At 41.4% G+C, this 22,093-nt stretch overlaps 1 non-coding gene across 1 annotated transcript; it reads left to right on the plus strand.

Annotated features, from left to right (window-relative positions):
- The first annotated feature begins 2,781 nt into the window (after positions 1-2,781).
- TRNAS-AGA (transfer RNA serine (anticodon AGA)) lies at positions 2,782-2,863 on the plus strand. Its single transcript has one exon. It is a non-coding gene; the product is annotated as a tRNA-Ser (tRNA).
- The last annotated feature ends 19,230 nt before the right edge of the window (positions 2,864-22,093 follow it).

The raw sequence follows: 22,093 nt of genomic DNA on the forward strand, positions 1-22,093 counted from the left end.
AAGCTGGAGAAAACAAAACAAAATACTAGTAAGACATTCTAGATGAAAAAGGATAAAAATATATAACGAGCATATTTAAAAGGAAGCACCATAATTAAAGTCATACTGAACAAGAACTGAATTGATGCTGTGAAAAGTGAGTCCATTATGTATAGAATATCCTTATAAAGCTCTTCCATGATTCAAAAGAAAAAGATGAGTGAAGAAGCAAGAGATATGAAGGCGAGCCGGCACAGGGATAACCAACCATCAGGAACGCGACCATAGGAAATCAGCTATGATTTAACATTCTATATGCCAGGCACTATTTCAAGTGCTTTTTGCCTTTCAACTTTTTTTTTTTTTTAATTCCTAAAACAACCTAATAAAGTTATTTCTGTATTATAATTCCTGCTTTACAATAAAGGAAGCTGAGGCACAAATAAGTTGAATGCCTTGCCCACGATCACATAGCCACTATATGGGGAAGCTGGGACTTGAATTTAGTAATTTGGTCCCAAACTCTCACTTTTACCTCCGTAACACTAGTATCCTAAGTAAAGGCATGAACAATTTCCTGAGTTTAAGAATGCATCTCTCATTCATTGCTGGTGGGAGTACTTTGGGAGACAGTTCGCAGTTTCTCATAAAACTAAACATACTCTTACAATATGATCTAGCAATCTCACTCCTTGGCATGTACCCAAATGAGCTGAAAACTTATGTCCATACAAAAACCTGATTTCCAAAACTTGAAAGCAACCAAAATGTCCTTCAATAGGTGAAAGGATAAACAATGGTACATCTGGACAATGGAATATTATTCTGCAATGAAAAGAAATAAACTATTGAGCTACCAAAACACCCTAGAGAACATTAAATGCATATTGCTGAGCGAAAGAATTTGAAAAACTTTGTATGATTCCAGTCATATAACAGTCTGGAAAAGGCAAAACTATGGAGACAGCAAAGATCAATGGTTGCAAGGTGTGGGAGGAGGGGAGGAGGGGATGAACAGACAGAACAAAGGGGTTTTTAGGGCAGTGAAACTATTTCTGCATGATAATGTCATGTTAGATATACGTCACTATGTATTTGTTAAAACCCATAGAATATACAAGACACAGAGTGAACCCCTAATGTAAACTAGGGGTCCTCAGTTAATAATTTATCAACATTGGCTCATCAATTGTAACAAAAGTACCACAGTAATGCAAGATGTTAATAGGGAAAAGTGGTGGGGGAAGGGGGAAGTCAGAATGTATGGGAACTTTATACTTTCTGCTCAATTTATCTATAAACCTAAAACACTTTTTAAAAGTATGTTATTAAAAAACAGGATTGTTAAAGGTGCTCTGGTAAGTTTTCAGAAGGAAATGAGAGACATGGAACTAGAAACGGGAAGAAAAGTGACTGCCGTTGCAAAGTGAAAGAAACATGGCCGAATTGTACTCTATAGTTGGGTGGAAAACAGAATTTATAAAAAATGAACTTGAATATTTAGTGATGAAGTTGCCAAGCAAAGTGTAGAAGGTGCAGCCTGATTTCTCCTTGCTGCCTGTAGTAAAAATAAAAGTTAAAAAATAATTTTTAAAAATTTTTAAAAAGAAATTGAGAAAAGAACTATTTAGCAAAAGACAAGCAATATTTGATGATTTGGAATTTTTTTTAGCCATACCTTATACTAATGAGGCTTTCAATATATATTGAGGATAAGAAAAATGTGCGTGTGTACCTTTATATTAGTTTTAGTGACTGGGTCTGCACATGAAATGTAAGCACCACAGGAAGCCAATACAGAAGCTCCACAGGTAAAATAGTAACTGATCCTATCAAGTGTGACACACCAATAAAAAACACTATATACAAAGAAGGCATAATTTAGTAAATAAAAACCAAGGTTTACTGAGTTTTTACTGGATACCAAACTCTGAATACTTTACCTGAATTAACTCATTTAATCAACTTAGGGTGCCAAGTACAAAACAGAAAGGGATGAAAATTCATGAAAAATGCGTAATTGTGTATGTGTACACCCAATAAAGAGTATGCGATCTGTGTAAATTATGGATAATAACTAGCTCACATCTATCCCTTCGGAGCAGGCTGTCCCACTAAGCGCTTGCCCGCCCGTTCCTCCCCTCCCCGTGCACCGCGTGCTTTCTCCCCTCGCCAGCGTTTCCCCTTCTCTCAAACTGGCACCGCCAACCGAGCGGTAGACAGAAACCCAGGCTCGCGCGCAGGGCTCGGGGGAGCGCCCTCACCCGCAGCCTGCGACTGGGAGATCGGAACCCCGGACGGGGGCAAAGACCACGGGCTCGCCTGCGGAGCTGCTGCCTGGGCCCCAAGTCAGCCGGGCGTCTTCCTCCTGGAAAGTGGCCGGGCTCCAGGGCGGAGGACGCGCCAAGTGTGGACAAGCTCGGCTTCTGAGCGGCTCCGCTGCGCGAGCCCCGCCGCGGGCCTGCCCTCTGCCCGGAAAGCCGGGACCCCGGGACCCTGGGCGGCAGCGCCCTGGCCTCCCCAGGAAGCACCCGGCAGCGCGGCTGCGGCGCACAAAGGCGACAGGGGTGGTCCGGAGCGGGGGCCTCGGGAGTCCGCGCAGCCGCCGCTGGGAGAACCCCCTGCAGGGCCGCGGTCCCCCGCTGCGGGAGGGGACCTTCGTGCCGCCGGCCGCCCTCCTCGTAGGGTTCCCGTTACGGTCTCAGACCGCGGCGTCCTGCGCGGGCGGCCGCGATCGCCCCGCCTGCGGCTCCAGCGACGCCCGTTTCTAGGAGGGACTTTAAGAAACCGGCCCATCGCTGAGTAGTCGTGGCCGAGTGGTTAAGGCGATGGACTAGAAATCCATTGGGGTCTCCCCGCGCAGGTTCGAATCCTGCCGACTACGGCGTGTTTTTCTCTGCCCGGCGCCTGGAAGTCCTCTCCGAGACGGACCTTGGCGCGCCGCTTGGAGTTGGGTACCTGAGAGCACGGGACTCCCTCCCCCGCGCGACGGCCTCTTTTCCTCGGAGACCCGCCTGAAGCTTTAAAGGTCGGCCACTCCCCTTCTATTAGTCCCAGCCATCCTCGCGAGATGGGGAGAGGCCCGCGCTCGGCCCTGGGACATCCCCCTGCAGCCGCAGGGTCCGAGGTCCCCAGCCGGACAGGGGTGGCGCCCCCTGGCGTTCAGGCCCGGAATACACAGTGAGCGCGGAGTGGACAAGAATCCAAGGAAAAAATGGCTTCCCCGCAGGGGCGGTGCCAGCTAGACGCCACTGACCACGTGGTGGGCAGGAGCGGCCAATCAGAATTACCTCCGGATGTGACGTATCAGTAGGGCTCAAAAATTTGTCCACCGAATCTGATCCGAGGAAACCTCAGACAAACTCAAACAAAGGCGCTTTCTCCAAAATAACTAAATTATACTCCTCAAAAATAGCACTTTTAGGGGCGCATGGGTGGCTCAGTTCGTTAAGCATCTGCCTTCGGCTCAGGTCATGGTCTCAGGGTCCTGGGGTCGAGCCCCACATCGGGCTCCCTGCTCAGCAGAGAGCCTGCTTCCCCCTCTCTCTCTGCCTGCCTCTCTACTTATGATCTCTCATTCTCTGTGTCAAATAAATAAATAAAAATCTTTTTTAAAAATAGCACTTTTAGAAAACACAAGGAAAGAATAAATATTTAGATTTTAAAAAGACATCTTAACGCAACACACGATCCGGGATTTTCTTTTGCTGTAGGGCATTATTGGAACAATTGGTGAAATCTGAATAAAGCACATACATTAAATAATTTTTTTTTTATCAGTGGTAATTCCTGAATGTATTAATTGTTCTTTGGTTATGTAAAAGAATGCCTTTAAAACTTAGTCTCCTATGGTTTCCAAAAAAGTGTATAGGACACTTTCTTATAGGACAAAGAAAAAGAAAATACAGTAATGGTGCTAAATATGCTAAATTTGGGGAATGGAAGGTAATCAGACATTCTTTATATTCTTGTAACTTCACTGTCAGTCTGAAGTTATTTCAAAATTATTTTAAAATAAAGTTAAAAGAAAAAAGAATAAAACCACAAATAAAGACTATATGCATTCAAATTTAAAAGCATAAATATACAGTTTGCACCACTGATATGAAAGGGGCAATGAGTAAATTATGGAAGATGAATTTAGGATTGATGAAGGAATGGGTGCAAAGTGCTAGAGTGAGCAAAGAAATTCGTAACACACATGAAAAACCTAAACAGTACATGCCTAAAACAACATTGTTTAATAATTGACTATCTTTAGAAATGGTCAACAAAACCAAGACAACTGACAGAATGGGAGAAGATACTCACAAATGACATATCAGAAAAAGGGCTAGTATCCAAAACCTGTAAAGAACTTACCAAACTCAACACCCAAAGAACAAATAATCCAATCAAGAAATGGGCAGAAGACATGAACAGACATTTCTGCAAAGAAAACATACAAATGGCCAACAAACACATGAAAAAATGCTCAACATCATCAACCACCAGGAAAATACAAACCAAAACCACAGTGAGATCCCACCTCACACCAGTCAGAATGGCTAAAATTAACAAGAGACCACAGATGTTGGCCAGGATGCAGAGAAAGGGAAACCCTCCTACACTGTTGGTGGGAATGCAAGCTGTTGCAGCCACTCTAGAACACAGTATGGAGGTTCCTCAAAAAGCTGAAAATAGAGCTACCCTACAACCCAGCAATTGCACTGCTGGGTATTTACCATAAAGATACAAATGTAGGGAGCCGAAGGGGCACGTGCACCCAAATGTTTATAGCAGCAATGTCCACAATAGCCAAACTATGGGGAAAACCCATATGTCTATCAACAGATGAATAGATAAGAAAGATGTGGTACACACACACACACACACACACACACACACGCAACAGAATACTATGCAGCCAAGAAAAAACCTGAAATCTTGCCATTTGCAATGATGTGGATGGAACTAGAGGACATTATGCTAAGTGAAATCAGTCAATCAGAGAAAGACAATTATCATATGATTTCTCTGATATGAGGAATTTGAGAGGTAGGGAAGGGGTTGTCGGGGGGATAGGGAGGGAAAAAATGAAACAAGATGGGATTGGGAGGGAGACAAACCATAAGAGACTCTTAATCTCACAAAACAAATTGAGGGTTGTTGCAGGGGAGGGGGTAGGGAGAGGGTGGTTGGGATATGGATATTGGGGAGGGTATGTGCTATGCTGAGTGCTGTGAAGTGTGTAAGTCTGATGATTCACAGACCTGTATCCCTGGGGCTAATAATACATTATATGTTAATTAAAAAAATGAAACAAAATAATATCAGGTTATTATTATCTTATAATAACTGACTACCTTTAATATATGAAAACAAAATGGTGCTAAAATCCACAACAACAATTGTAACATGGAAAGATGTGACCAAATCTGAATCATTCTTTGCTCCTTTATAATGATGAATAAGGTTTGAATTAGACAGACACTCAGTACTGGGACCAACTGCCAAATGGACAAATGTTAAAGTCTGTATTTCTGTGAACCATGTTAAACCCAAACAGCACTGTTTTTTGAAAGAAGGAACACCCTTCCATTATGAAAGAATAAATCTGGGGGTGCCTGGGTGGCTCAGTGGGTTAAATCCTCTGCTTTCAGCTCAGGTCATGATCTCAGGGTCCTGGGATCAAGCCTCTCGTCAGGCTCTCTGCTCAGTGGGGAGCCTGCTTTCTCCTCTCTCTCTCTGCCTGCCTCTCTGCCTACTTGTAATCTTTGTCTGTCAAATAAATAAATAAAATCTTTTTAAAAAAAGAATAAATCTGAAATTTTATTTTAAAATTAATTAGCATTCTGTCATGAATTTTTGGTAGTGAAGTTTAAAAAGTACTATTAAGGGATGAATAGGTGGCCCAGTTGGTGAAGTGTCTGCCTTCAACTCAGATCATGATCCCAGGCTCCTCGCAGTGGGGAGACTGCTTCTCCCTCTGCTCTGCCTGCCACTCCCCCCAGCATGTGCTTTCTCTGATAATAAATAAATAAGTAAATAGTAGTATTACTCTACAGCAATGTCAGCCATTAGTTTGCAGAGGAGGGTACCCCCTTCTTTTCACCTAGCACTGAATTTTCTTTGTCTCTTACTTCTTTTTCTCATAGACAAAATATTCTTACTTTATGGAGGAAATACGATTCATCATATTTATGGATAGGAACTGTGAAGGCACTGATAAGCAATGAATGCAGGCAGAGTTTAAAGGGCTACAATTCTTGAGAGAAAGGAAACGATATGAGGTGCACAAGGGCTTCCCCTTGAGGACATGTTCTATTTTGCAGCATTTTGGAATAGTGCAAAGAAGTAGACACACTGGGCTGAGGAGACCCTCAGAGTCTGGGGCTACCAACGTCCATGGACCCTGAGGGACCACGCTCCAGTGATGAGGGAACCACAGAGAAGCTCAAACTTCTGTGTATAAACTCTTCTAACATCACTGATTAATTCCTAAATTACACATATACAAAAAGATATTCCAAAGCTCTGCAGGAAAGAGCAGTTCTAAGACTGATAACACGCTGTAGGGATTCAGCAGCTGCACAGTTGTGGGGAAACCCTTAAAGCTCACGCCTTTCCCAGTCAGAGGGAACTGGATAAGCATTATCGGCTGTCATTTGGGACTTAGAGGCTAAGCAGTAAGTGACAAACCCTGGTCATAAGAACCACACAAAAGGAGTAATGGCTAGGTCTTTAGAGTAAAGAAAAATTAACATAAACCAACTATAACAAAGGTTTAATCTTATATATTTCAGAAAGACTACCAGTAAACCCTGAATGTTTGAAAAGAAAGCATCTATATAATCCACGGGTAAAAGAAGAGAATACATTGGAAATTTAAACATTTTTGAGTTGGTTAGTAATGAAGTACAGTATATTCTCATTTGTCTTATGTAGATAAAGCTGTTTTTAGAGGGAAATTTTTACATTTAACTGCAAGCACTAGAACAAGAGAAAGGTTGAAAATAAGCGATTTAATTTTTTAACTTAATGGCTCAGGAAGTCCTAAAATGCTGAGAATTTAAATGCAAAAAGTAGAAGCCTATACAAAAATAAGTGCCAAAATTAATCAATGGAAAGCAAACATACGCCAGAGAAAAATCAATGAAGTAAATATATTTTAAAAACAAGAACGCATTATTATGAATACCTGTATGTCAGTATATGTGAAGCATTCAATGAAATGGGTACATTCCTCGAAAAACTCAGTCGGCACAAAGTCGACAGCCGACACAAAAAGCAGTAGGAAGTCCCAATTGTCCTATGCTTAAGAAATTCAATCCACAATTTAAAAAGTCACTCATATAAACCTCTCAAAGCATAGACAGATTCACTTGTGATTTCTCCTATGCAAAGAAAGATAAAATCAATCTTACAGAAACCCTTTCAGAGAATGGAAAAACATCTTTCAACTCATTTTATGAGACCAACATAAAACCTGAAAAGAGACTACGAGAACAGAAAATTACTTGCCAATATCTCTTATAAACATAAGCTCAAAACCATTAACTAAAATATTAGCAAATCAAAACAAGCATTAAAAAAAAAAAATCTAGGGGCGCCTGGGTGGCTCAGTGGGTTAAAGCCTCTGCCTTCGGCTGGGGTGATGATCTCAGGGTCCTGGGATCAAGCCCCACATCGAGCCCCACATCGGGCTCTCTGCTCAGCGAGGAGTCTGCTTCCCCCTCTCTCCCTGCTTGCCTCTCTGCCTACTTGTAATCTCCATCTGTCAAATAAATAAATAAAATATTTTTTTAAAAATCTAAAACATCATGACCAAACGGAATTTATTCTGGAAAGTCAAGACTGATCTAACATTTTTAAATGTAATTTACCACATCAATAGAATATAAGAACCAAAATGATCATCTTAGTAGATATAAAAAAACATTTGATAAAACTCAACATCAATTCATGATAAAAACTCAAAAAATGCTGAATAGAGGGGAATTGTGTTAGTCTAACTAAAAGCAAAAAAAAAAAAACCAAAAAACCTACAATGAACCCAAGTTTGGGACTATGACTATATCATTTCTTCTACTCAACATGGTGCTAAAAGTAAAATCTTGCACAATAAAACAAGAATAATTGATATTAATATTGGGAATAAAGCCTTTGTTATTAGAAGGTAACTTGATTATGAATGTACCAAACTAAGAAGAATCTAAAAACTATTGGAATTAGTTAACTGAATCTAGGTACTTACTATTAGCTACCATTTAGAAGGTTATTGCCTTTGTGGTCAATATATAAAATATCAAATGTATGAGTACATTTTAGCAATAAGCAAGTGAAAAATAAAATTTTCTAAATTCCATTTCCAAACATTATAAACATTACCTAGAAGTAAGTCTGAAAAATGAGTGCAAGAAGAATACATTAAAAACCAACAAAAGGGGTGCCTGGGTGGCCCAGTGGGTTAAGGCCTCTGCTTTCGGCTCAGGTCATGATCCCAGGGTCCTGGGATCGAGCCCCACATTGGGCTCTCTGCTCGGTGGGGAGCCTGCTTCCCCCTCTCTCTCTGCCTGCCTCTCTGCCTACTTGTGATCTCTCTCTGTCAAAAAAATAAATAAAATCTTTGGAAAAAAAAAAAGGAAAAAACAAACAAACAAACAAAACCAACAAAACATTACTGGGATAAATTAAAGAAGACCTAAAGAATGCTATGCCAGGTTTTACATGGGATGACTCAATAGTGTTGGGTCAGTTCTTCTTAAATTGATCAATAGAGTCAATGAAATCCCAATCAAAATCTCAGAAAGTATTTTTGTAGAAACTAATTCTAAAATATTATATTGGGAAATGCAAAGGAACTTGAAAATTCAAGTCAATATTGAAGAAGACAAACTAGATTAGAAGACTTATGCTGCCAATTTACAAAACAGGCCTTAGGTAAATTTAGTCAAGCAAAGGTGGTCTTTTTAATAAATGATGATACAACATTTCGATAGAATAAAATAAGCCTTCCTACTTCACAGTACAATCACATTCTAAACAAAACTATTTCATGACAAACCTAAAACCATCATGTGAAAGAAAAATCAACCCAGTTTCTAGGAGAAAAAGTGAAGAATATCTTCATAGGTTTGGGCTAGACAAAGATTTCTCAAACAAAACATAAAGAACCTAAATCATAAAATGAGAGGTTGATGAGCTAGATACTTTAAATGAAGGATGTATTGGTTGCAAAAGACACCATTTAAAAAGGGAAAACACAAGCCATGGAATGGGAGGAGGTATTTGTGGTATATATGTAATATATAAATATATATATAGGACTAATATTCAGGTATACAAAGACAATCTACAAATCAATAAAAATAGACAACCCAATTTGAAAATGGGCCAAAGACTTGACACTTTATAAAAATGGTCAATAAACATACGAAAATATACTCAACATTATTAGTCATGAGAGGAATGCAAACCAAAACCAAAATTAGATAGCACTGCACACCAATCACAATGGATAAAATGTAAAACTCTGACAATACAAATTGGTGGTAGGAGCATTTTTCACATTGTTAGTAGGAGTATAAATCAGAGGATGCCTGGGTGCCTCAGTCGGTCAAGTGTCTGCCTTCAGCTCAGGTCATGATCCCAGGGACCTGGGATCAAGTTCTGCATCTGGCTCCCTGCTTGGAAGGAAATCTGCTCCTCCCTCTGCCCCTGCTCCTGCTTGTGCTCTCTCTCTCTCTCTCTGTATACATTAGTATAACCGCTTGGAAAAATGTTTCACCATATCTACAAAAGTTAAACATAATGTTCTTATAACCCAGACATTACACTACTTGAGTATATAACCAACATAAATAGCATAACACTTCATTTGTAATAGTCAAAATCTGAAACCATGTAAGTGTCTGTGGCAGAATGGAAATGGAGATTAAAATAAATAAATAAATAAAGTAAAAAATAAAATTAAAAAATGGAAATGGATATTTAAAAAATAATAATAAAGTAAAAAAATAAAATCAGCATAAAGGATAAATACTGATATTAACACAACAACATGGCTAAGTCTCACAGATATAATGTCACTCAAAAAAAACACAGAAGAATACCCACTAAGAAGAAGTACAAAACAGAAAAATTAATTTATGATGATCGAGAGCTTGTCTTTGGAGGGAGCACATGCACGGATTGCAATGAGAATAATGAGAGGCTTTCATACTGCTGAAAATACTCCATATCTTTTTTTTTTTTTTAAGATTTATTTATTTGGGGGCGCCTGGGTGGCTCAGTGGGTTAAAGCCTCTGACTTCGGCTCAGGTCATGATCTTAGGGTCCCGGGATGGAGCCCCATGTCAGGCTCTCTGCTCAGCAGGGAGCCTGCTTCCCTTGCTCTCTCTCTCCCTGCCTCTCTGCCTACTTGTGATCTCTGTCTGTCCAATAAATAAATAAATAATCTTTAAAAAAAGATTTATTTGACAGACAGAGATCACAAGTAGGCAGAGAGGGAGGCAGAGAGAGGGGGGGAAGCAGGTCAAAGGCAGAGGCTTTAACCCACGGAGCCACCCAGATGGCCCAAACATATTTCACATCTTGATCATGGTGATTGTCATACAGGTATAAGTGAAAACTGATCAAACTACATTATTCAGATCTGTGCTCTTTATAGTATATAAATTATACCAAAATTTAGAAAATGAGGAAAATTAAGGCAAAATAAGGATGATTTAACTCAAGCAAAAGCAGAGAGAATTCTTCATTAGAAGATGTGCATTACAAGACATAATAAGGGTATTCTTAAGGCCAAAGAAAAATTTTAAAATCTGAAAATTACACTTAATAGGTGAATAACATGGTAGCTAGTGTTACTATCAGCAGAAGACATGAACAGACACTTCTCCAAAGAAGACATACAAATGGCCAACAGACAACATGAAAAAATGCTCAACATCATCAACCATCGGGCAAATACAAATCAAAACCACAATAACATCCCACTGCACACCAGTCAGAATGGCTAATTAACAAGTCAGGAAATGACAGATGCCGGCGAGGATATGGAGAAAGGGGAACCCTCCTGCACTGTTGGTGGGAATGCAAGCTGGTGCAGGCACTCTGGGAAACAGCATGGAGGTTCCTCAAAAAAACAGAGCTGCCCTACAACCCAGCAGTCGAACTACTAGGGATTTACCTGAAAGATACAAATGCAGTGAACTGAAGGGGCACATGCACCCCAATATTTACAGCAGCAATGTCCATAATAGCCAAAATGTGGAAAGAGCTCAGATACCCATCAACAGATGATTATATAAAGAAGATATGGTATATATATTGAATATTATGCTGTGGAATACTATGCAGCCATCAAAAATGAAAACTCGCCATTTGCAACAATGTGGATAGACCTAGAAGGTATTATGCTGAGCAAAATAAGTCAATCAGAGAAAAATAATTATCATGTAATCTCAATGGTATGTGGAGTCTGAGAAACAAGGCAAAGGATCACAGGGAAAGAGAGGAAAAGATGAAACCAGAGGGGGAGACACACCACAAGAGACTCTTAATCAGAGAAAACAAACTGAGGGTTGCTTGAGGAGAGGGTGGTGGAGGGATGGGGTAACTGGGTGATGGACGTTGGGGAACGTGTGTGTTGTGATGAGCACTGGGTATTCCATGAGACAGGTGAATCACAGACCTGTACCCCTGAAACAAATAATATGTGTTAATTAATTGAATTTAAATTAAGAGAAATCTTGCCATTTGCAATGACATGGATGGAACTACAGGGCATTATGCTAAGTGAAATAAGTCAATCTGAGAAAGACAATTATATGATCTCAGTCATATGTGCAATTTAAGAAACAGAACAGAAGGGCGCCTGGGTGGCTCAGTGGGTTAAGCCGCTGCCTTTGGCTCAGGTCCTGGGATCAAGTCCCGCATCACACTCTCTGCTCAGCGGGGAGCCTGCTTCCCTTCCTCTCTCTATGCCTGCCTCTCTGCCTACTTGTGATCTCTCTCTCTCTGTGTCAAATAAATAATTTTTTAAAAGAAGAAAGAAACAGAACAGAAAATTCCACTCATATGTGGAATTTAAGAAACATAGGGGAAGAGAGGAAAAAATAAGATGAAATCAGAGAGGGAAACAAACCACAAGAGACTCAGTCACACTGAGGGTTGTGGATGGGGAGAGGCCTGGGGATGGGGTAACAGGGGAATGGACATTAAGGAGGGCACGTGATGTACTGAGCACGGGGTGTTACATAAGACTGATGACTCACTGGCCTCTACCTCTGAAACTATGTTAATTAACTGAATTTAAATTTTGAATTATATTTATATGTTAATTAACTGAATTTAAATTTTAAAAAAGAGGACAGATGTTACTGGCATAAAGACAGATAAAAAGATCAATGGAACAAAGTAGACATATGCTTACACAAAAACAAAGACACACAGCAAAGTGTCCCTGCCATTCAGTGGGGCAAATGATGATTTTTCACAAAGCAGACACGAGTCGGCGGACATACGAAGGGAAACAGTGTGGACATCCAGCTCTTCTGCAAACTATCCCCCAAACTAGTGTCAGAGGTTAAAGGTGTTAAAGGTGGAACTACCCCCTAAAGTAATGCCAGATGTGTTAGAGATGGAACTATGAGAGTTAAAACAACAAATGCTACAGAGTTATACAGGAGACGATCTTCATGGGCTTTGGATTAGCAAAGATTTCTGGTTTAACAAGCAGAAAAAGCAAAAACCATAAAAAATTGATAAATTGGACTTCTTTAAACTTAAGAACTTCAACACATCCAAAGGCACCATCAGCAGTATGAAAAGGCACAGAGTGGGAGGAGATATTTGTCATACACATATTTGGCTAAAAAATTTATGTTTAGAGACATAAGAACTCCTTAGGTGTGCCTGGGTGGTGGCTCAGTCGATTAGGTGACTGCCTTCAGCTCAGGTCATGATCTCAGGGTCCTCAGATGGAGCCACGCATCGGGTTCTCTGCTCATCGGGGAGCCTGCTTCCCCCTCTCTCTCTGCCTGCCTCTCTGCCTGCTTGTGATCTCTGTCTGTCAAATAAATAAAATCTTTAAAAAAAAAAAAAAAAGAACTCCTTAAAAGCAGTAAGAAAAAAAGACTACAGGCAATCAGTCCGATGGTGGGAATCTGAGTAGAATCTCTCAGGCCAACGGCTGAAAAGCTGGTCACTAACAACGGGGGCCCCTTTCAAGGTGGAGTGACCTTCCCCTCAGTGTGATACTAGCACATTATTTTTAATTGTCTGGGAAGGCAGAACATGTCAGCTTCAACGTCTGCACAGCAACCATCTAGTTCCATCTTCTGAACCCTCCTGTGCTACAGAGGCAAGAAGGTTAAAAATACGTTTCCTGAGTTCCCTTGCAGCTAGGGTTCTGGGTGTGATTTCTGTTTGCCCCAGAGTTTTCAAGTGTGGACATAAGGCAGCTTGTTTTGAAATTAAATTACTTTCTGACTCTTCTGTGTTGTCTTAGATTCTGTGTTTGCCTGTTTGGTACCCACTCATAGAGGGCCAAATTAACCCCAGAGTTTGTGGGGTTTTTCTTTTTCTTTTAATGTCTCCTGCCATCCAGAGCCCATTACCTGAACCATCTTCTTTATCTAATGCTCACAAACCAGGCCAATGTGTCCCTGCCCCAAATCAGTCCAGGGCCAGGTACCAGAGAACTAGGGAGTACCCTGACACCCCGAAAGCTCACTTGGATGATTCAATTTGGTCCATCCTAAACTGTCTACCCTGACCTGCCTTGCCTTTCCTCTGGAAATCCCAACAAAGAGTATGGCTCATGCTTTCCCCTTCCTCTTTTCTGCTTCCTGATGAACACCGGTGCTTCCCACCATGGGTTGTTTCTAGTTTTCAGGAGGACTGTTTCTAAGAGAACTCAAAACCATTTCTGGGAGAACTGTGAGTAACATTAAATTCTTCTTTCTGTGTTGACCTCCCCTCTCTTGAGTGATCCCTCATCACTCAGTCACCTCAGGGCACAAAATCACTGACTGACTTGCTTCTGTCATGACAAATCACATTCCTGCCACATTTTGAGAACCACTGCCCTAGAAAGAACACTCGTATTGAAGAAGCCTCCAGATGCCTGAAATCAACCATTTCAATGGGAGCATCTTCATTTCTTACTTTTTCTTTAAAGATTTATGTATTTATTTGAGAAAAAGTGTGCACAAGTGGAAGAAGGGGCAGAGGGAGAGAAGACGCAGACTCCCCGCTGAGTGGGGAGCCTAATGAAGGCGGGGTTCCATCTCCAGACACTGAGATCATGACCCTGAGATCAGGACCCTAGCCAAGACCAAGAAACCAACAGTTGGATGCTTAACCGGCTGAGCCACCTAGGCACCCCAATCTGCTACTATCTTGATGGTGGAGACAACAGCAGCCTCTCTGGGGAGACCATTCCCTCAAGGTTGGATGAGAGCTGCCACCTGCCTCCATCCCTCTGTTCCAAAAACTTTTTAAGTTTCTGTATTCTTTTAAAATTCCCTTTTGCTTAAAATAGCTTTCTGTTAAGTAAATTTTTATTGACAGACAATATAGTATCAATGAAGAAAAGTCGATAAACTAACTTCACAGCCCAAGAAATTTTCAGAGCGTGAACACACCGATGTGTCCAGCACTCCAGAACAAGAAACCACCATTTTCGGCCTCTCCAGCAGGTCCCCTCACAGACTTTCTCAGTCATAACTACCTTCAACAATCACCTTTGATTTCTAATACCATAAATTTGCTTTGTCTATTTTGAACTACATATAAATAGAATCATGAGGTGAAAGACCCTCGATCCACACCCAAGAAGCAGACACCAAGCCTCCACTGGATGCACGTTGCAAGAGGTTTATTGGTTACACAGGCGCCTGCGGACGCATCAGCCTTTGTGGACTGAGCGTGCCGGGCTAGGTTGGGGAGCAGATTATATAGGGTAAGGTTGGGGTGGCGGGAAGCGGTCTTACAGAAGCAGATATGCATGGTTACAGGAGTCTGATTGATAAATTTAAATCAAGCATTGTCAGGCACTGGGTTTAAGACAAGGACACAACGGTTTGTTCTGACGGGCCTTGGCTCAGCACTCTGGAAAGTCTCAGAGGTCACTCTGTTCCTCATTTGTCTTCCCTTTTGACAGGCCAGGTGACTATAGACATCCTGGTATGGGTTGCCATCGGGCTATGGGGACAATAGGTTACTTAATCAAGCCTTCAGCAAGGGGAGAGGGGTCTTTCATTCCCCCCTTTTTCTTTATCATGGATAGAATCTTATATCCATTCACTTTGTTCATGAAGTAAGTCAGTTTGAGAGCCGGTCTGTTTAATTAGTTGATATTGCTGTGTCAGCACCATTGTCTGGATTACTCACAAGCGATCTTTCATGAACTGTATGAGTTTATTTAAGATACAAGGGCCGATTGAAAATTGGGCTATTGATAAGGTAACTTCTTTGTTGTAATCTCAAGGACATTTGCAAACCAAGGGAGGCTCCTGTCTTGCAGGATTGTGATCTCAGCAAGTCAACTATTTATCGTTTTATGGCAGTCAGGGGTGCCTGAGGAATGCTACACATATGGAGGGGAGCGGATGAAGGGAGGTTGCAAGGCGCCAGCTTTTGCTTTGTCCTCAGCCAGCCTCCTGCTTCTCCATTCCCCCCTGAACAATCTTGACCCTTAAATTTTTAAGGTGGTTGAAGGTGGAAGGTCTCATCTTCTATAACTTCTTTGTGCTGAATAGGGGCGTAGAGCTGTCCCTACTTACGGGGTCAATATTGATCAGGGTAGGAATGTATAAGGGAATTTCGAAAGGTGGAGGCAGCTGAATCCAGCGCTGACAGTGAAGAGGTGTCCTTGCGCGCAAGGATCATCTGTCGTGGTGTAGTCATTGTAGCAATGGAGTCTCGGCACCAAGTCGAGAAACATGGAACAAAGCAACATATTAAGGTTAATAAGGCGATAAGAATGAGAAGCCCGAAAAGGAGATTCGGCCATAGTCCTCCTTCAAACCAGGAACTTAACCACTGAGAGAGAGAGAGAGAGATCTTGTAGGGCCTTAATTTGGGTATTCATATCTTTTATTAGTCCTGTGACATTTTTGTGATAGTCTGGGATGTACACACAACATTCTGTCTTGATAATTGCACATGTGCTACCCTGGGCTGCTGTCAGGACATTTAAGGCCATCCTATTTTGTAGGAATGTCTATAGAGCAAAAATGTTCAGAGGTTATTGATTATAGGATAAGCAAGATCAACAACCTTTGAACACCTCCGCTCCACAGAGAAAGAAGTACAGTGGTCAGGTTCAGGCATACAGGTAACTAGGTTTAAAGTTTGACAAATTTTAAGTTTTATTTCTGGCATCTCTGTTAGTGTAGCCCAGTATTTAATAAGTCGGCCTCCATCATCCATTGGTGCCTTTGGCTACTAAGACAAATCTGGGCCTGATGTGACATTATTACAGTTAGGGACTGTCCCATAGTGAGCTTTGAGGCTCTCTTATGAGGGCTGTTTTAGGTTTTGCTAAAGCATCTGTTTGCAATTGCACCTCAATGGAGGTGGCCTCTAGATAAATATGACTAAGGGATGAAACCAATAAGAAGACGTTTGAGTGGTCCCCAACCTTAACAATATCCTGATTACAGAGGATCATTGTCAAGTGGGAGAAGAGTGCAGTATGCTGGCTTTTAGGCAATTTTATTATTCCAGTTGTTTAATCATGTGCCGTGGGGTCTGCTAATATCCCACAAAATAATAAGATTGACTAAAGAAGCTATTGTACAACTTCTCTGAAGTTTACCTCAAATTGTTTAGCTTAGGTAAACATTTAAAGACAATCAAATCTAGAATTTAACATCCATAAAGGTGTGTTACTAAAACAGAATTTTTCTCTCTAAAATAACCCTCATTTACAGAGATAGCCAAACCAGGGCTAATTCACTTGTGAAACAAGTTCAGTTTTAACAAACTTGGCCTATTATTTACATAAGCTCAGCAAGAACAATGAGTGTGATCAATAGATCTTTTAGCATCTGCTTTGCTGGAACTTGTAATAAGGAATATCTAGGTTGAACTTTTAGTAGCCTCTCCGGGCCAGAAGCCAAACCCTGTACTTGCCATCAGGCATGCTTGCAATACCTGTAGATTTGGGCGAATTCCACAGTGGGCGAATTCCTCTTCTGAGACCGCACCTACCAAGGAGTGACATTCTTTACTCACCTGGTGAGGCTGCTGGGAACTCTGTAAGCAAGGTATCAGGCCAACAGTCCCAAGGGGCTTTATGGCTCCAGGTTTTATAAAGTCAACCTTAGTTCCTTTAAACTGTCTGGTCATATCCGAGTCTTTTCAAATATGACATTCCAGTCAAAGCCTTGGTAAAATAACCCGTGTTTCCAATTCTTTCCTGTTACAAGGAGAACAGATTCTTATTGGACTTATGCAAATGACTGATTGCCATGGAAGAATGCTTACTTACTGAGACCTTTTGGTTTCAGAGGGTTCAGATAGAGAGAAAAGCTTGAATGCTTTGAGCTCCTTTATAAATGAGCACTTTTACATCTCTATAAGTTACAGATAACTAGGAGGAAGTATTCCTAGTCTGGAAGAGCAAACATTAGAGAGAACCAGCAGTGTTTAAAGTAAGACAAAACATTAAGAGATATAACATTATATATATTTTTTTAGTTTATTTAGTCCCATGTTACTAAATCTGGTGAATGCAGCTTTAGTCAGTTTTGGAAATTTTTACCCATTTCAGTTTTAGGATTTTCAAGTATATCAAATATCTGTATTTGTCCTGAAAGTCCTTTATAGGAATCTCCTTGAAATAAAACTTATTTTACAAGAGAATTAAAACAACTATAAATGACAAAAACTCAGAATGGATATGGTTAAAGCTAAAGAGACATGGGAGTTTACAATTTAACTGCAAGGAAATCAGGTTATTTTTGTGATACATAACATTTCCATAATTACAGTATCAAGCGATGACTCTCAAGATATTAAAACTTTAGGAAGTGCGTAGAATCTCTAGAATAGTTATAGTATTTAACCAAATGTAATCCAAGGTTTATCATCGATTCAGTAGTATTTTATGAGCAACTTCATATATCAAGGAAAAGCCTGAGTTAAAGAGATTTTACAATTTAAATCTTGTCAACATTTGCTAAGATCTTAGAAAGTTTTGAAGCACATGCCTAAATATAATTAGGGATGTTAAACACCTGATAAAACAAAACATAGAAACTGGTTTTTCTGGGCAGGCAAAGAGAAAATCACTTACATTTTCGTAACAGGAGATCAATTAATCTAAGAAAACTTTATCCTTTGAACAGAGAATTTCAGAAAGACCCTTCATAAACCTTTTATAACTTTTCTTTGCATTCAGGTCTTGTCCTAAGCCATTTCTTTCCAAGCAACCATCTCATTTAGGATAAAATTACCTTCCCTTCCCTTCAACAAAATGTATTCCCATTTCTTAAATTTTTTTTTTTTACTTATCTATTTTTCTATAGAGTTTCCCTTGTTTCCATCAGTCTTAGTTACACTAAGCAGAATTTGATACTCTTAGAAACACCTTTAGTTATTAACTAATTGTGAACTGTTACAACAGAATTCTTCAGGTGGCAAATTTATGAATCAGTTAAGTGGCAAACAACTTTATCAGCAGATTTAAATACTCTTAGTTTCTTTGCAGTAAGAAGTCAAAAGCACAAACCTACAACCAGTAATTAACGACTTAGCATTTTATCCTGTTTGGTTAAGACCTAGATGTCCACAATTTAATTCCATTTGTCATCCAAGCAAAACTTTAAAGCTTTCAGGTTACCAAAGACTTTGAAAGCTACTTCAGCAAATACCCATTAGAACTTTGAGACAGACAATTAACCATCAGTTTAGTCATTTCTTTGCTAACAAATTTTAATAAATAACATAAGCTTATTTGATCTTCAGTAAACTTTGAAGTTTTACATTTACTTCTGATAACTTAAAAGACAGGTCTTATCTTAATTAAACCAACAAACTTAACTTAGTTCCAACACTGATTTATGTTCCACCTGGACCCACTCCACTTTGAATGTTTACCTGAGACATGGTTGGGAAGATCTGCAGTGGGGGGAGTGTTAGGTCCAGGGGGTGCTCTTCTTGCTCCTTGACAGTGAAGAGAGAAGGAGCCGTGGTGCATGATCTAGAGGCCAGTCATGCAGGCTGCACACACGTTGGTACAGAAACACGTAAGGGGGAAACAGAAGAAACAAAGCGCTGCCAGGAGGCAGAGAAAAGATTCCCAGTTTTAGATCTCAAAATGATGAAGTCCCAGAACCTAAGTCAGGTTCGGTGGGGTGAGGAGGTTCGGAGCCGACGACTAAAGAAAGAATTCTTAAGACGTCGTTGGTGCAAAATGGTGGTTTATTAAAGCACGGGGACAGGACCCGTGGGCAGGAAGAGCTGCTGCCCTGGGTTGTGAAGGTGGGCATGTTATATACCCCGCGGTTGGGGGGGGGTGTGGTGGTGAAGGGATGGGAGATTTCAACAGAGTTCTCACATGTTAGGGAGGGCCTACAAGGTGCCGGGGGGAGTCTTTGCCCTTATGGCTTGATCAATGTCGTCTTTAGGTCAGGCACTAACATCAAGATAATGGGGGATTCTTGGTGGGGCATTATGATCTGGCTATCATTTACATTCCCTTCTACCTCAGTCTCCTCCAGTTTATGGTGGGAGGGAGACATTAGGGCTTCAGGAACCGAGAGTTATTTGCCTCTGAAAATTTGTGCTATTGATAAGGTAACCTCCCTGTTTAGGTCTCTAGGACATCTTGTAGGGCAAGGGAGATTCCTGTTCTGCAAGATTGCGATCCCTGCAAGTTAACTATTTATCCTCTTATGGCAGTCAGGGGTGCCTGAGGAATGCTACACATATGGAGGGGAGCGGGTGAAGAGGGGGTGCAAGGCGCCAGCTTTTGCTCTGTCCTCAGCCAGCCTCCTGCTCCCTCATCAATAAGGCCCAACAGAGGAGCAGACATCATGCTTTCCCACTAGCCAAGGGGGAGGGGTTAGGCAGTCTAAGTCAGGCCAGAGAACACAGGGAAACCTCCCCGAAACAAAGAGTTTCGGCAGCTGCTTGGGAATATTCCCTCTAGTCTCTGTCCCGAGTCAGACCAACCCCAGTTGGCTCCAGTTATAGCCATCAACACAGGAAGTGAGTAAGGGAGAAGCTCCCACATCTATTAGGAGAAACAGAGGGAAATAAAGTTAGAGTCCCCTTTGCTAGGGATGGCCCAGCAACCTGGGTTTACTAGAAGAAGGCTTATTTACATAATTATTATCCAATATGTCAGGAGGAAATACTAGCTGACTCATTGAATCTGGTTTTAGCTCTTAATACCTATCTCTTATATTTCCTTCCGATATGTATGATGTTGCAGACAAGGTGCTGTCCTGCTCGCGTCCCTCGCGGGAACTTAGGAGCATCTTAGCTGAGGTCTATCCGTATAAACCCCGAACCAGGCTACTCCATGGAGTAGATGACCGTTATGCCGTACGACGCTCCCCGAGACTCAGGGTGCAGCCCACTCAGACTCCATAGCCGAAGGCGGTGGAGCCACATAAACACATTCATACAGTCAGACATTCCTCAGATTCAAACGGGTTAGACATTCTTCCCTTAAACAAAATGTAACCTTCATGACCAGTACAAGGAACATATAACCACATTTAAAGACATTAATAGGACAATTTAGACATTAGACATAGGAGACAAAAACAGATATCGCTGCGCAGCCTCGGCTCAAAACCGAAAGAACTGATTCAGACGGTCAGGAGGATCACAGAGGTTCCCTCCTGACTCACAGACGGTCAGGAGGAGCACAGAGGTCCCCTCCTGACTCACAGACGGTCAGGAGGAGCACAGAGGTCCCCTCCTGACTCACAGATGGTCAGGAGGAGCACAGAGGTCCCCTCCTGACTCACAGATGGTCAGGAGGAGCACAGAGGTCCCCTCCTGACTCACAGACGGCCCAAGATAATGGACCTTCCTAGACCCCGGAGGCGTCCCCCGGGGTGGCAGGGGAGAAGTCTGAGTAAGTCAACTCCTTCTCCAGCTGCCCACAAACACAGAGCAACAACGTTGTTGTACAGAACATAAAACATAAAAACAGACAAACAGAGAGACAGGGACACAGATGCTGGCCAGCTTACCTCCCGGTGGGGATTGGCCGGGGTCTTGGGTGGGATTCCAAGAGATCTCGGTGGAACCTCCAAATGAAAGACCCTCGATCCTCACCCAAGAAGCAGACACCAAGCCTCCACTGGATGCACGTTGCAAGAGGTTTATTGGTTACACAGGCGCCTGCGGACGCATCAGCCTTTGTGGACTGAGCATGCCCGGCTAGGCTGGGGAGCAGATTATATAGGGTAAGGTTGGGGTGGCGGGAAGCGGTCTTACAGAAGCAGATATGCATGGTTACAGGAGTCTGATTGATAAATTTAAATCAAGCATTGTCAGGCACTGGGTTTAAGACAAGGACACAATGGTTTGTTCTGACGGGCCTTGGCTCAGCACTCTGGAAAGTCTCAGAGGTCACTCTGTTCCTCATTTGTCTTCCCTTTTGACAGGCCAGGTGACTATAGACATCCTGGTATGGGTTGCCATCGGGCTATGGGGACAATAGGTTACTTAATCAAGCCTCCCCTTAATCAAGGGGAGAGGGGTCTTTCAGAGGTATGCATGTCTTTAAGTGTGGTATCACTTTAATACAAGGTGAGATTTTCCAGTTTGTGTACTGTTGAAATTCACTTAATTTCAGTGCTCTACCCACGTTTAGTATGAAAACCAATTATTTACCCTTTCTCTTGTTAATGGACTTTGGATTGTTTCCAGTTTGGGACTAAAATGGCTAGAATGATTTTGTTTCCTGCAGCTGAACTCCAATTCACTTTTGTCTGAATCTATAGTCCCATGCCGCCCTTCTTTCCAGTCCAGACATGTTAATGAGGAGAAAAATAAAAAAGGTGAAACTGTCAATGATGTTACTTCAGTCTAAGTAAAAACAAAACAAAACAAAAAGAAAACAAAAAACAAAAACAATCAATTCAACAAATTCAGT

The sequence above is a fragment of the Mustela lutreola genome, chromosome 6 (genome assembly GCF_030435805.1).
Source record: "Mustela lutreola isolate mMusLut2 chromosome 6, mMusLut2.pri, whole genome shotgun sequence".
Classification (NCBI taxonomy): domain Eukaryota; kingdom Metazoa; phylum Chordata; class Mammalia; order Carnivora; family Mustelidae; genus Mustela; species Mustela lutreola.